At 35.2% G+C, this 14,275-nt stretch overlaps 1 protein-coding gene across 1 annotated transcript in view; it reads left to right on the top strand.

Moving 5' to 3' along the window:
- The first annotated feature begins 614 nt into the window (after positions 1-614).
- ITPRID1 (ITPR interacting domain containing 1) overlaps positions 615-14,275 on the top strand; it is a 115,005-nt gene continuing 101,344 nt past the window's right edge. Inside the window, exon 1 of the mRNA XM_063609698.1 lies at positions 615-690. The gene's annotated coding sequence lies outside the window, so the exon portion shown is untranslated. The remainder of the gene's footprint in view (positions 691-14,275) is intronic.

The raw sequence follows: 14,275 nt of genomic DNA, 5'->3' as shown, positions 1-14,275 counted from the left end.
CTAAAGTAGATTCATGAGTCATTTGTTTTCTAAATTTCTTATGTTCCAATATATGCATTTTAAACGCATTTTTCTCTAATTACTTCCTCTGCATCCTATACATTTTGATATATTTCCTTTATCTTTTAGTTCAAATATTTTATGATTTTTATTGTGATTTCTTCTTTGACCCATTGGTCATTTAAAGCATTATGGTTAAATTTCCAAATATTTGATAATTTTTTAGGTACTTTAAGGGTTCCTAATTTAATGTATCTGAATACATGATCTGTATAATTTTCATCTTTTAAAATTTATTAATATGTGTCTTATGACCCAGTAGATGGTCTAGGTCAGGAATCCCCAACCCCCAGGCTGTAGATTAGTATTAATCCCTGGCCTGCTACGAACCAGGTGACACAGCAGAAGGTGAGTGGCAGGTGAGCAAGCATTATTGCCTGGGCTCTGCGTCCTGTCAGATTAGCCATAGTATTTAGATCCTCATAGGAGTGTGAACCCTATTGCGAACTGCACATGCAAGGGATCTAGGTTGTGTGCTCTCTATGAAACTCTAATGCCTGATAATCTGAAGTGGAACAATTTCATTCTTAAACCATTCCCTGCCACCTCCACAACCCTCCTTCCAGTGGAAAAACTGTTTTCCACCAAACCAGTCCCTGGTGCCAAAAAGGTTGAGGACTGATGGTCTAGGTGAGTGTCCCATGTGCATTTGGGAAGAATTTGTATTTTGCTGGGTGGAGTGTTTGGTTAAAATGCCCATTAGGACAAATCTTTCATATTCTTTCTGAATGTCTATCTACTTTTCATGTTTATCAGGAGAGATGTTAAATCTCCAGCTCTGAATTAGATTTGTCTATTTCTTTAGTCTTGCCAGCATTTGCTTCATGTCATTGGGAGCTGTTTTACTGTATTTTCATTTAAGACTGAGTCTTCTTGATTTGACCTTTTGTTATGATAATATTGCTTTTTTTACTCTGCTAGTAGTTTTTGTCTTGAAACCTACTTTATCTTGTATTAATGTAGCTATATCAGCTTTCGCATGCTGAGTGTTTGGATGTTAAATGTTTTTCTGTCCTTTTACTTTCAACCTCTCTCTGTGTCTATTTAAAGTTCATTGCTATAAGCAACATATAATTTGATTTTTTTTCTATCCAGTTGACCATCTCTGTCTTGTAGTTAGGTGTTTATTCCATGTACATTTAATGTAATTATTGACGTGTTTTGTTAAAATACTACCATATTGGTATTTGCTTTCTATTTGTCCATCTATTTTTTATTTGTGTTCCTCCTTTTCTGTTTTATTAGGGAGAGGTGGTTGAATTACATAATTTTAAATTACATTTTATCTTCTCTTTTTAAGATTTTTATTATGATTCTTTTAAATTTATTTTTATCTTATTTTTTAGTGATTTCCTAGAATTACATGGTCTAATAAAATTTTCTACAATGATGGAAACATTCCAGTCTGCACTGTGCAGTAGAGTAGCTCACTAGCCATATGTGCCTTAAGAGCACTTGAAATATGGCTAATGCAACCAAGGAACTGCATATTTAATTTTATTTAATATGAATTAATTTAAATGTAAATAGCCATATATGGGTAGTGGTTACCTTGTCAACAGCACAGTTCTAGAGATTATAATATTTGCTTAACTTACCAGAATCTATCATTAAAATATATTATACTATTTCACAATGTAAAAACCTTCTAATGGTATACTTCGAAATATCACTGTCTTAACTTTTGTGCTCTTGTTTTCATATATTTTGATTCTATGGATATATAAATCTCATAGTACCTTGCAAATATTAACCAATCATTAGTCTTTGAGAGAAATATATATGTATTTTTATCTATCAGTTAGATTACATGCAGATAGACTCAGTAGATATGTAATTAATAATTATATATGTGTGTATACATATAGATGTATATATATTTGTATATATATGTGTATGTGGGTGTATTCCTAAACATAACAGAAATAACTTTTAAGGTTTTTTAAATCAAATTTTTACTTCCAGTTGAATCAGTTTTCTAACTCAGATAATTTGTCTTCAACCCAAAGGTCTTTTAAAAGCACTTTCTTTTGTAATATGGTCTGCTGAAGATGAATTCTTTTAGCGTTTTTTTTAACATCTGAAATGCTTTGTTTATACTTTATTTTTGAAGAATATTTTAACTGGCTATAAAGCTATAGATTCACATTGATTTTCAGTTGTTCGTTTTCATTTTAGAAGAGTAAATGTGTCTTTCAATTATCTCTGGCCTTTTTTAGCTCCTGATAAGAGATCAAGGATCATTCTTATTTGTTGTTCCTCTCTGTGTAGTGTGTCTTTGTCTTCTAGATACTTTTAAGATTTTTCTCTTTATCTTCCATTTTCAGAAGTTTGACTATGGTGTGACTCAGTGGAGTCTTCTTGCTTGGGATTTACTGAGCATCCTGGATCTGTAGTTTAATATATTTCTTCAGTTTAGGAAAATATCAGGCTATTATGATTTGAAATATTTATTTGCTATTCTGTCTCCATTCTCCTTCTGGGGCTTCACAAATATGGACGATCACTTGATATTTTCCTATAGATCTTGGGTGTTAGGTTCCATTTTGAAAATCTTTTTTTGTTTGTAGTTCTGACTCATCTTCAAGCTCAGTTATTTTATCCTCTGCTGTGTCCAGTCTGCTGCTATACTCATCACAATAATTCTTCATTTCTAGTACCACATTATTTTTCATGTCTTGCATTCTTTTTGTATTTTTTTCAACATTTTTCGTCTTCCTGTTGGAAGTCTCCTCTATTCACATATTTTCTATGTTTTCAACTAGATTCATTAGCTTATTTAGTACAGTTATTTTAAAGTCCCTGTCTGATAATTTCACCACTTGGTCTATCTCTGGGTCTGGTTGTATTTACCATTTCCTGTCTTAATGATGGGTCTCATTTTCATCTCTCTTTCTGTTTCCTATAATTTCTTATTAAATGCTAAATGTTATATATAAAATCAAAAAAGATAAAAAACTGAAGTAAATATTTTTATGATCTTCAACAGGAACATCCTTTTTTCCACTTGTATAGAGCACTGAATCAATCTAGTCTGTAGTCTTGCTGGGTCTTGGATTTGCTGTCACTTTAGTTAGTTTTAGTTCATCACTGGGCTGAAATAATAGAAAGATAGAATCAGAACCTTCCCTTTATCAGGGGCTGGGATTTTTGAGTTTATATAAGCCTTGTCTCAGTTCTGCCTTCAGTCTTACGCAGGCCTCATTCACCTGCACCTTACAAGTCATTTCTCTTAGCTCTTCTCCTCCTCACTTAGCCATAAGTAGCTGCTGCCTCTTATTCAGAGTAAGTCTTGGAAAGCTTAGGGGAGTTTCTTTTAGTTATTCTGCTCTATTATGAGACTTTCAGCAGAGGTTGCATGCCTGAGCTTAAGTGAAAATTTCACTTAGCTATCCTGCCCCCCTCTAGCCATAGCCTGCTCTTGCTTCCTATTTATTGTATGCCTAGAAGGTGTGTGTGTGGTGTGTGTGTGTGTGTTGTGTGTGTGTGTGTTTCCCTTTCCAAAGACACTGCCTGTTGAAGAGGAACTGGTCTCTTTACTGTCCTACTTTGCTCCCAATCTTCCTGGTGAATACTCACATAAAGGTCATAGAAGATATTTTCTTCTATGTGGCCGACAGTTTCACCTGGGACCCATAGGGGTTCTAAAGTATTAGACACTCCACAATTGGTGTTTAAAAATTTGTTGAAAATTATATCATTTTATCTTACCCATGGAGTTTTTCTCCTCCTTTTATTGCTTCACAAATATGAAAACAGACATGGGTCTTTTCTCTGCTACAAGAGACTTGCCATTTTCTAGGTATTAATTTGTTAGTTTTTTCCCCCCAATTTTAACAAAAATCTATGATTTTTTTTAAAGTTAGCTGGATTTTCTGTTGTTAGGTTGGAAGTAACGTTCTTTTGTGACTTCCCACATTCTAAATAAAATTAGACATTTGACATTTTATTTTATGACACATTATATTTAGAGACTATTACCTGCCTTTTATGCTATATTTTAATGTTTTTCACTGTTCTGATTCCATTGATTTTTAAAATAAAAATGACATTATTTATTTTTTCATAATAAAAATAATTCATGGCTGTTAAAAAACATTCAGACAAATCTGAATTCACAAAATAAGAATGCAAGTCACTCAACCTACCATTCAGAAATAACCATATTTAGCATTTTGGATTAGTATATTTCTAATAAAAATATTGATTGTTTTCTTCTTCCCCCAAAATAAGATCATAGTATACATATTTTTCTGTGACATTTTTTCTATAACAAAATATTCCAGACATCTGGGACAAATCAAGAACCATATATTGTCACTATTATTTTCAATGGATGCACAGTATTCCATCAGGTAAAAATCTATAACTTACGTAATAGCAATTCATTATTGATGGCCATGTAGATCTTTTTCTAAACTTTTGCTCTAACAGTGAAGACTGGACTGATCTTCAGAAATATTTATGTCTATTTCTTTTGAAAAAATATTTGAAGTAAAATTGTTGGACATAAGGCTATACAATACAAAGGACTCTCGTGTACTCTTCCAGTTTCTTAATTGTACATTTTACTTCCCCTGCTTTATTGTTGTCTCTGTCTACACACACATGCACACACACACTATGTGTATAGTGTCTTTCTAGAGTAAATTGCAGATATAATGCTCTTTTTTCCCTAAATACTTCAGTGTTTATTTTCTCAAACAACAGGCCAGCTTTTTATATAATGATAGTATAATTATCAAAATAATAAAATGTGCATTGACACAATACTATTATCTGATCTACAGACCATATTCATAATTGGCCTTTGTCCCAATAAAGTCCTTAAAGCAAACATAAAAATATGGCCCAGGGTCTAATCTAGTTGTCATATCATTTCAGGGTTTTAAAATTATTCAATTTTTCTTTGTCTTTCATGACATTAACAAATTTAAAATACAACAGGCTAATTATTTTATAAAATGTCCCTCAATTTGGATTTATTAGATATTTTTCATAATTACATTTGGTTTATTAAAACATGGAAATAGCACAGAAATAACCACTGTCTTTCTGAGTGCGTCATATCAGGAGGAATATGATGTTGCTATATCCCATGACCCGAGATGTGAATATTGATCACTTGGTTAAGGAAGCATCGGCTAAATTTCTCCACCGCAAAGTTATTGTTTTTCCTTTTGTATTTCTTGAAGAAACATTTTGAGGCTATCTTGATATCCTATTCCTCATTGGACTTTCACTCCCTAAGTTTTGCACCCAATTATGGTGGTTCCTGAAATTATTTACTACTATGATGCAGTTAAGTTGATAATTCTCTAACCCCGTCATTCTTTTTACCATTATTTGTGTCACAACAGCTCATTTCTTTGTCACATTGAGTAATATCCCATTATTTGGTTGTACCAGTTTATGTATCCATTCACCTACTGAAGGACATCTTGGTTGCTTCCAAGTTTTGACGGTTATTAACAAAACTGCTATAAACATCAATGTGCAATTTTATGTGTGAACATAAGTTTTTTTGTTTTTGTTTTTGTTTATTTTGAGACAGGGTCTTGCTCTGTTGCCCAGGCTGGAGTGCAGTGGTGCCATCTTGGCTCACTGCAGTCTCAACCTTCCAGGCGCAAGTGACCCTTCCACCACAGTCCCCCAAGTAGCTGGGACTACAGGCATGCACCACCACACCTGGCTAATTTTTGTATTTTTTGTAGAGATGAGGTTTCACCATGTTGCCCATGCTTGTCTTGAACTCCTAAGCTCAGGCAATCTATTGATCTTCCCACAGTGCCGGGATTACAGATGTGAGGCACCGCACTTGGCAGGGCATAAATTTTCAACTCCTCTGGGTAAATACCAAAGAGCACAACTGATAGATCATACGTTAAAGGTGTGCTTAGTTTTGTAAAAAACCACCAAACTGTCTTCCAAAGTGCCTGTACTGTAAGAGTTAAAGAAAGAGGAGAGAAGCATGAAAAACAGTTCAACAGTCAAAGACAGGTTTTTTTTCTTTGGAGATAAACCTGAGAGGGGCTTCTGGCTGATTTTGGTCAGGTGCACGTTCTCTTACAGACTAAGGTTATTTAAGGGTTCAGGGTGAGACAGCTTAATCACAGGCTCAGAATGTTTCCGTGTGGGGGAGAAATTTATTGAAGCACTGGAATGTCTCTGGTTGAAGGGGAGGTTATCTTGGGGCTGTATCTCTCTGGCTGGTGGGCAAGTTATCTCGGGGTGGCATGTATCTGATCGGGGAGGGGTTTGGAATGTTTCTGGTCGGAGATGTTATTTATGGTTTATGGTCATGCTGACCTTAGCCATTAGGCTGATGCCCTTTGGATTTAGGCAGTTTTTTATCGAGGTGAACTTAAAATGGCAGTGCTTGTTCAAATGGTGATGCTCCTGCTCTGTCAATCCAGACCCCGTAGTTATAAAAAGGATGAGGAGTGGTGTGTTCTAGCTACTTCCTGCTGATGGGGGACGGAGAGTTTTCTGGTCTCCGATTCACTGTAGGAGTAACACCGTCTGTAGATGTTGTTGGATAGTTGTCTATGAAATGGCCATGATCCCTGGGTTCCATGGACTCACTAGACGTGGGGGTGAAGGGTTCTGGGCACCCTCAGTTATTAGTTGTCAGTGCCAGCAGTAAAGAGATTTCCTCCTGTGATACTGGTGGGGCTTAGAGGCAGCGCCTGCTGAAACATCTAGCTTTCAGTTCATAGGGCTTCAGGACACACCTTATTTTGGAAACTTGTAGCCAGAAAAATTAGAATTTAATTTAAGCTGTAAAAAATAATAAAAATTAAAAACATTAGTCAAGAGTAGAATTTAACAACATGTGTGCTATAGTTTTTGAAACACAATTTTCTCTCTCCAGTTTCCCATTTTTATTAAAAGACAAATCATGGTAGGACTGGTTTGCTTTATTATACTTGGCTTAATTATTTGCATACAGTGCAGCAAGAATAATTATTTGTTACATAGTCCTTTTAAACTGGCTTTGATGGAACTTTGTTCCAGAGAAGGAATCTGAGATAAGACCTTTTTAAGCCAAGCCCAGCCATGGATTTTTACCATCAAATACCTATGAGTTAGGTGAATTCCTCTCCTCTTGAGGTTCCAAGATAAATTTGGCTTCCTGGCCTGTCAGAAAGTGACATTATTTACTTACCACTGATCAGAAACCCTCTACATGGACTGTGTACACAATATATGAGGCCGGTTTTTCAAGGGCTTTATTGCCTGCATAAGTGAAGTTTGATTCCTTAAAGGAAAGCACACAATTCCAGTCAAAGCCTTGGTAAAAATAACCAGTTTTTCCAATTGTGTCCTGTTACAAAACAAAACAGATTCTTATTGCACTACACAAATAACTATATTGTCATAAGTTAAGAATACTCACAGATAGTTTCCAAATTCTAGAGAAAATCAGGTAAAGAGAAACAAGTATGCTCCAAATTTTGTTCATGGGAGTATACTAAATTGCTAAAAGCTGTCAATAGCTCAAAAGAAAAGTTTATTTGACTTTGAAAAGCAAAACAAAGGATTAGTAATATTTTAAGCAAAATGTCAGAAAGATCACTCCAGTCTCCTATTCGTTCAGTTTATGCAGTTAATTCCTGTCCTGTGTAATATTAATGAACATTTTAGCTCTTCAAGAGTCCTGAATGTTTTTCCTCTATTCTGATGTCACAATCTCCAAAGTTATCAGAAACCTGCATTCAAGAGCACCTGTTAGAACTTTATAGCTGATTATAAAACCACTTTCTAAAGAGGACCAAAACAAGACAACAATTGTTTATGGATGACAAAAAGTTTTAGGGTAGCCATAGGTAAAGTTACAAGGATATCTGGTACCTTTGTGGCACACAACAATTTTAACATAACAATTATAATTATTACTGATAACATACACTAAGATATATCAGAATTATAGGAGTCTCCCATACTTTGGAGCACATACCAATAACATATTTATACAAATATAACCCAAAGAAAGCCAAATACCATTTTATATTTGACAATGCTTCCTGTATGATTATATAACAAGCCAAATTTTACCCTTATATTAGTGTGCTGTTAATGTTAAACTCAATTTTTAATTAAACCTTGTAGACATATTTACCCAATTTTAATGTTTGACCATATGGTAAGATTTTTATAGACCCTTTTTAACCCTTTATAATTTTTGTTAAAGAGCAGGTTAGTGCTTTAAGAGAAACCCGTTGTGATTTTATTTTAATGCTCAATTTTTTTTTTTTTTTTTTGAGACGGAGTCTCACTCTGTCGCCCAGGCTGGAGTGCAGTGGCGCTATCTCGGCTCACTGCAAGCTCCGCCTCCCGGGTTCACGCCATTCTCCTGCCTCAGCCTCTCCGAGTAGCTGGGACTACAGGCACCCGCCACCACGCCCGGCTAATTTTTTGTATTTTTTAGTAGAGACGGGGTTTCACCGTGGTCTTGATTTCCTGACCTCGTGATCCGCCCGCCTCGGCCTCCCAAAGTGCTGGGATTACAAGCGTGAGCCACCGCGCCCAGCCTCAATTTACAGAAAAATTGGATGATACCCCTTTAGCTTTAGCCAAAATGTTTACACACAGAATTTCCTTTACAATTAACCTTCCAAAACTTGATTAAACCTTCGTTTTTATTTTATTCAACTTAAAACAATTCTTTAGCCTTTTAATCTAGGTAGAAATCCACATTCTCATGCCTCCTTATAATCTTCTTACCGAAAGTATGTGTAAATTGTTTTTTCAATAGTCTTAAATATATGTTCCACTATTAACTTTTAGCAACCTTTACTTTTGCTGGTGAGCTTGCGATTTTAATTTTGTACTAGTTATAGAGCCTAGGACCTAGACAGAAGTGCAGATAAGGTCTGACTTATTCTAGCATTTAACTCCATATGTCCTAGGTCTTACTTAGCTGCAAAGCACGCAAGTTGTACAGCTAAGAGTTAGCATTCAGGAGGCTAAATTGTACAACATTTCTTGCATAAATTCCCTTTTATACATTTTTTTACGACTTACACAATCTCTGACATGCCTCAAATTTCTGACTTGTAAACACCCCTTTCTTTAAACAACCAATTAATTTACTTTAGGACAAGAATTTGCCCTATGAGATTCTTTTTACATAAATTCTCTTTTCTTTAATATCAAAGACAATAACAGTTCTTTCCCAAAACAAACTTCCTTCATGTCTGTGGACTAGACTGCCTAAGGCCACAAGATTAGAAGTTAGGATATTTTACTAAATAGTTCAAGATGTAGCTATCTTCATTAAACCAATATTAATGTTTCATTTATTAAAAAATTACCCAAGCAAAGATTATTCTGTTTGGGCTGAGTTATAGTTTTGTAGCCTCTATGCCAAATTTTGACACCTTATACTGTTTGACGGAAGTATGGAATTGCTTGATTAATATATGCAAACAAAAATGTATGCTGGCAACTCTTAAGACATTTCTAATCTTACTGTACCAGTAAGTTTTAAAGATTAAGGTCATGTGAACTGAAAGGTCCCACAGCTTTTACTTTTTCCTTAAAAATATTTGATTTAAGCACTTATTTTTCTTAGGCCAATTAATTAGAGCTTTTTAAATACAGATTGCACACACAACACATATATAGCTACACAGACAACCAGAAAAAGATCCAGTAGTTATGTTTTTGTTGTTGTTTTGCTAATTTCCCAACTGGGTTATTGGCCTTTGGGTGAGGCCTTTTAAGAATGGGGCTAGGAAAACAACTTCCAGGGCCTAGTAAACAAGCATAGCTGGAAGACAAAGACAGATTTTGAGAGGTAGTTATTCACCTCTAATTCCAGGGGTTCCATAAGGAAAACAGATTTTTCCCAAAATGGGATTTGTGGTTTCTTTTCTGTTTTCCCAAGGAGTCCCAGGCCACCAGAAGTACATGCACTAAGAGTGGCAAGACAGAGTGGAGGAAAGTAATTCAGTTTGCTGGGAAAAAACCTTTTCCAGGAATACAAGATTTTTGAAGAGGAAAATATAAAGGCCTTTTGAATATACTCATAGCTTGCTTATGAGTATATTCATAAATCAGTGTTCTGGATTTTGACCATTCTAATAGGTGTTTACTGGTGCCTCACTGTTGTTTAAATTTTCATTTTTCTGATGATAAATTGAGTATCTTTTCATATGCTTATTTTCCATTTGTGTATCTTCTTTGGTGAGATATCTCTTATCTTTTTCCAGTCAGACTGTGTTTTATTACTGTTGAGTTTTAAGAGTTCTGTGGATATTTTAGTTTATAATTCTCTTTATCAGAAAATTTTTTTGCAGATGTTTTCTCCCACTCTGTGGCTTGTCTTTTCATTTTCTCTTGACACTATATTTTACAAAGCAGAAAGTTTTAATTTTCATGGAGATCATCATATCACTTTTTACTTCATGGATTGTCCCTTTGGTATCATATCTAAATATTCATCACCAAATCCAAGGGCATCTAAATTTTCTCCTGTGTTATCTTCTTGCAGTTTTATAGTTTTGTACATTTAGCTCTATAATCAATTTTGAGCTAGTTTTTGATCTAGATTAGTTTTTTGCATGTGATATCCAACTTTTCTAGCATCACTTGTTAAAGAGATGATCTTTTCTCCATTGTATTGCCTTTGCTTCTTTGTCAAAGACCAGCTGACTATTTTTATGTCTATTTCTGGGCTCTCTATTGTGTTCTATTGTTCTATTTTATTTTCAGCACAATGTTGAAAAGGAATGGTAAGAGGGAGCATTCCTCCCTTGTTCTTTATCTTAGTGGGACAGCTTCTAGTTTTCACCATTAAGTATGATGTTGGCTATTGATTTTTTGTAGGTATTTTTTATCAAGTTGAAGATTCCTAGTTGACCAGTTATTTTTAAAGATAATAGAAAAGGTACATGGAAGGCAGGTGTGATAGAGCCCAGCTACAATTTTCCTTAAAAGAAATAACCATCACAGAAGATGACCTGTTATTTTGTTAAACTAATATTAAAGAACATATGTTTAATTGTCACAAAGCCACTGCTTAGCAGCTCTTTGGTGAAATTTATGCTGTAAAGGTTAACATATATTTCAATCTTTTTGTCTGAAAAGTTTGCCTATTCATCCATTATCCCATCTTCAAGGACCAGAACCAAGGATTCCTCTTCTAAGAAGCTTTTTTTATACCCCCCAAATAAACAACGTTCTCCTTTAATATTTGAGAACAATTCTTTGTACCTTTCTTAAGATGCTTATTACATTCTGCCTCATAATGTAGTTTGTAAGAACTATTGCTTGTAATTAAAGGTAATCTCCTCCAAAGATTGTTTGTACACAGTAGACACTCAAATATTTAATTGAATTAGTAGATGTCATTGAATCTATTGATTTAATATGTCATTTATACAATGTACTTTTATAAGCAACTTCTAGAGCATGATACTGTACCTGACATGATAGAGACTACAAAAAAAAGTAAGTCATAATTCCCAGGTACTGAGAGCAGAGTCCAGAGTTAGAAGCAATCATTTATTCATTAACAGTTATTGCTAATCATCCACTGTTATCTGTGTCTTGAACTAAGTAGCACAAATGCTAAAATGAATAAGTCATGTTCATTGCCTTCCAGGAGTTCATTTAGTTGGTGGGAAAGGCAGAGGTGAAAATAAGCCTCTCAACTTGTGTGTGAAGAGGCTACAATAAGGGGCTACACAGGTTGCTGTGAGTGTCAGAAGTAGGTTAGAGTCAGGGATGAAGAGTGAGAAAGAAAGAAGTTTCTATAGAATAAGTTCTATTTGAGCTTAATGAAACAGTATCTAGTGAAGACAAGGCCACTGCTTATAGAAAGATCTGAATTTAGTAGGGTCAAGATGATGATGCATCTTGGAACAAGTAGTTCTATGCATCCAAAATATGGTGTCCATGAAGGAACTTGGATTGCAGTGATGTTGGAATAGGAAATGAGAGGTGGATCACAGATGCCCTCTCACCTTTCACTCCCCCTCCTCAAGATGAAGCAAAGCAAATGTTGAGAAGGCAAGAGGAGAAATGGTGGATAAAGAGGGAAATCATAGAGGAGAAAAAAAAATCTCTTTAAAGTTGGAAAGGGACTGAAATAGGGCTAGCAGTAGATGAATCAGTTTATCCAACTTTATCAGCCTTGAAGTCATTTCAAGTTTCCAGGAAGCAGTGTCTTTGAATTGATAGTCTTTGAATTAATAGTCTTTTGCTTATTTTCACCAGTAAAAGATGAATACTCCAGCTCCAGGAAGACTGATTTTGGGTTCCAGCTTGGGCACAACTGCCTTGTCTTTATCTCCAGCTTGCTCCTAAATGGCAGGAGTGAGCACCCTTCACATATTTTGTGGTGGGAGGAAGCCACCCACAGAACAAGTTGTCACAGACTGCTTGTTCCTCCTAGCAGAGTGTTGACAGAACACTCTATTCCCCAGGATCTGCCTCTACTTCACTGAATCATTTGGAAATCTTCACAAGTGTCTGTGGGACTTTAATACTTGGATAGGGAGGGAGAGCAGAAGGACATTCCTGGCTTGATTTTGTTGCTTGAGTTTTTGAGTAATCTTCCAAACCTTTGAGTAATAGGAGTATTTTATTATTATTATTATTATTATTATTATTATTATTATTATTATTATTATTTTGATGACTACAACTTTAAAATGTCTTATAATGTGAACTTCATTGGCCAGACATTAAACAGTCTATGTGGAGGCTAGAAAAAGAATAATAAACTTATGGAATTATCTCATTTTGTCTAATTCTCTCATATTATGCAAAAGGAAATTACATTCCAAAAGAACTTGAAACTGCATGCCCAATGTCATACAGCCAATTGATAACTATTTACTGGTTAATTAAAAATAAATTACTTTTTTGTTTCCTTAGCAATGGATTCAGATTTTTCATCTGCTTGTTAGCTGTTGGGAGGCATATAAGAGAAGGTAAAAGAAGGTATTTACTCAGAAAATTTTTGTAAAAATGACAAAATAAGCAGGCATCAAGTGATAACTCAGAAAATTTTGCTTCAAAACAGAAAGATTGTGTGTGTGTGTGCATATGACTGTGTGTCTATGTCTGTACATGTATGTGTCTGCGTGTGTATAATCTCATAATTTTTCTAATTCAGATCTACAATGCTATATTTTCTGATGCTGTGTACCTAATTCTGGTTAGCGTGCACTTTCTGATAAGTTGTCTAACTGCTAAATATCAAACAGTCCTTAACTATTTCATAACCATATTGGCTTTGGTGTTCCTCAATTCCTTGTTGGTATTCATTTAAATAGTCATTCATTCAACAAATATACATTGAGTATATTTTCCATGCAATTATGATATAAACGCTAAGATCTCTGTCCTGAAGAAAATCCCACGATGGTTAAACATAAGTGGAACACAGTGTAACAGACTTATAAAACAATGTGAAAATACCTTAATAATGATTTACACTGAACTATGGGATTACAGTGGGGCCTTTAAACCACACTCATATAGGGAGGCATGTAGACAGAAAAGATAAAGGGGTTAGGATTGAGGTATAGAACACTCAAAATTTAGAGGTTGGAGAGAATAAAATCAGCAAAAAAGCTTGAGGAAAAAAGCTTTGAGGTAGGAGAAAATCTTAGAGAGGCTTATATTTAAAACCAAGTTAAATGATTATTTTCATTAAGATGATGTGGTTAACGACATCAAATGCTGCCAAAAATTCTGAAATGATAAGAAGTGAAAGTTGACCACTAGCATACTGACTCAAGTGGGTTATAAAGAGAAGGGAAGGTGTGGACAGTACTGCAGATGAAAGCATTTTGCTGTGGTACGAGCGAGACTGCGAGTTCTGGATGATATTAGGTTGGTAGCATTGGAGGTGGTGGGTCTGAGATATATTTTAATGGCTCCTGTATTAGTGAGTTCTCACACTGCTATGAAGAAATACTCGAGATTGGGTAATTTATAAAGGAAAGAGGTTTAATTGACTCACAGTTCCACAGGGCTGGGGAGGCCTCAGGAAACTTATAGTCATGGTGGAATGGGAAGAAAACACGTCCTTCTTCCCATGGTGGCAGCAAGGAGAAGTGCAGAGCAAAGTGGGGGAAAGCCCCCCAAAAAGCCAACAGATCTCATGAGAACTCACTCACTATCATGAGAACAGCATGGAGGTAACTGCCTCCATGATTCAATTACCTCCTACCGGGTCCTTCCGACGATATGGGGA

Source organism: Symphalangus syndactylus, chromosome 9 (assembly GCF_028878055.3).
Source record: "Symphalangus syndactylus isolate Jambi chromosome 9, NHGRI_mSymSyn1-v2.1_pri, whole genome shotgun sequence".
NCBI lineage: Eukaryota > Metazoa > Chordata > Mammalia > Primates > Hylobatidae > Symphalangus > Symphalangus syndactylus.
This window is presented reverse-complemented; position numbering and strand designations above follow the sequence as displayed.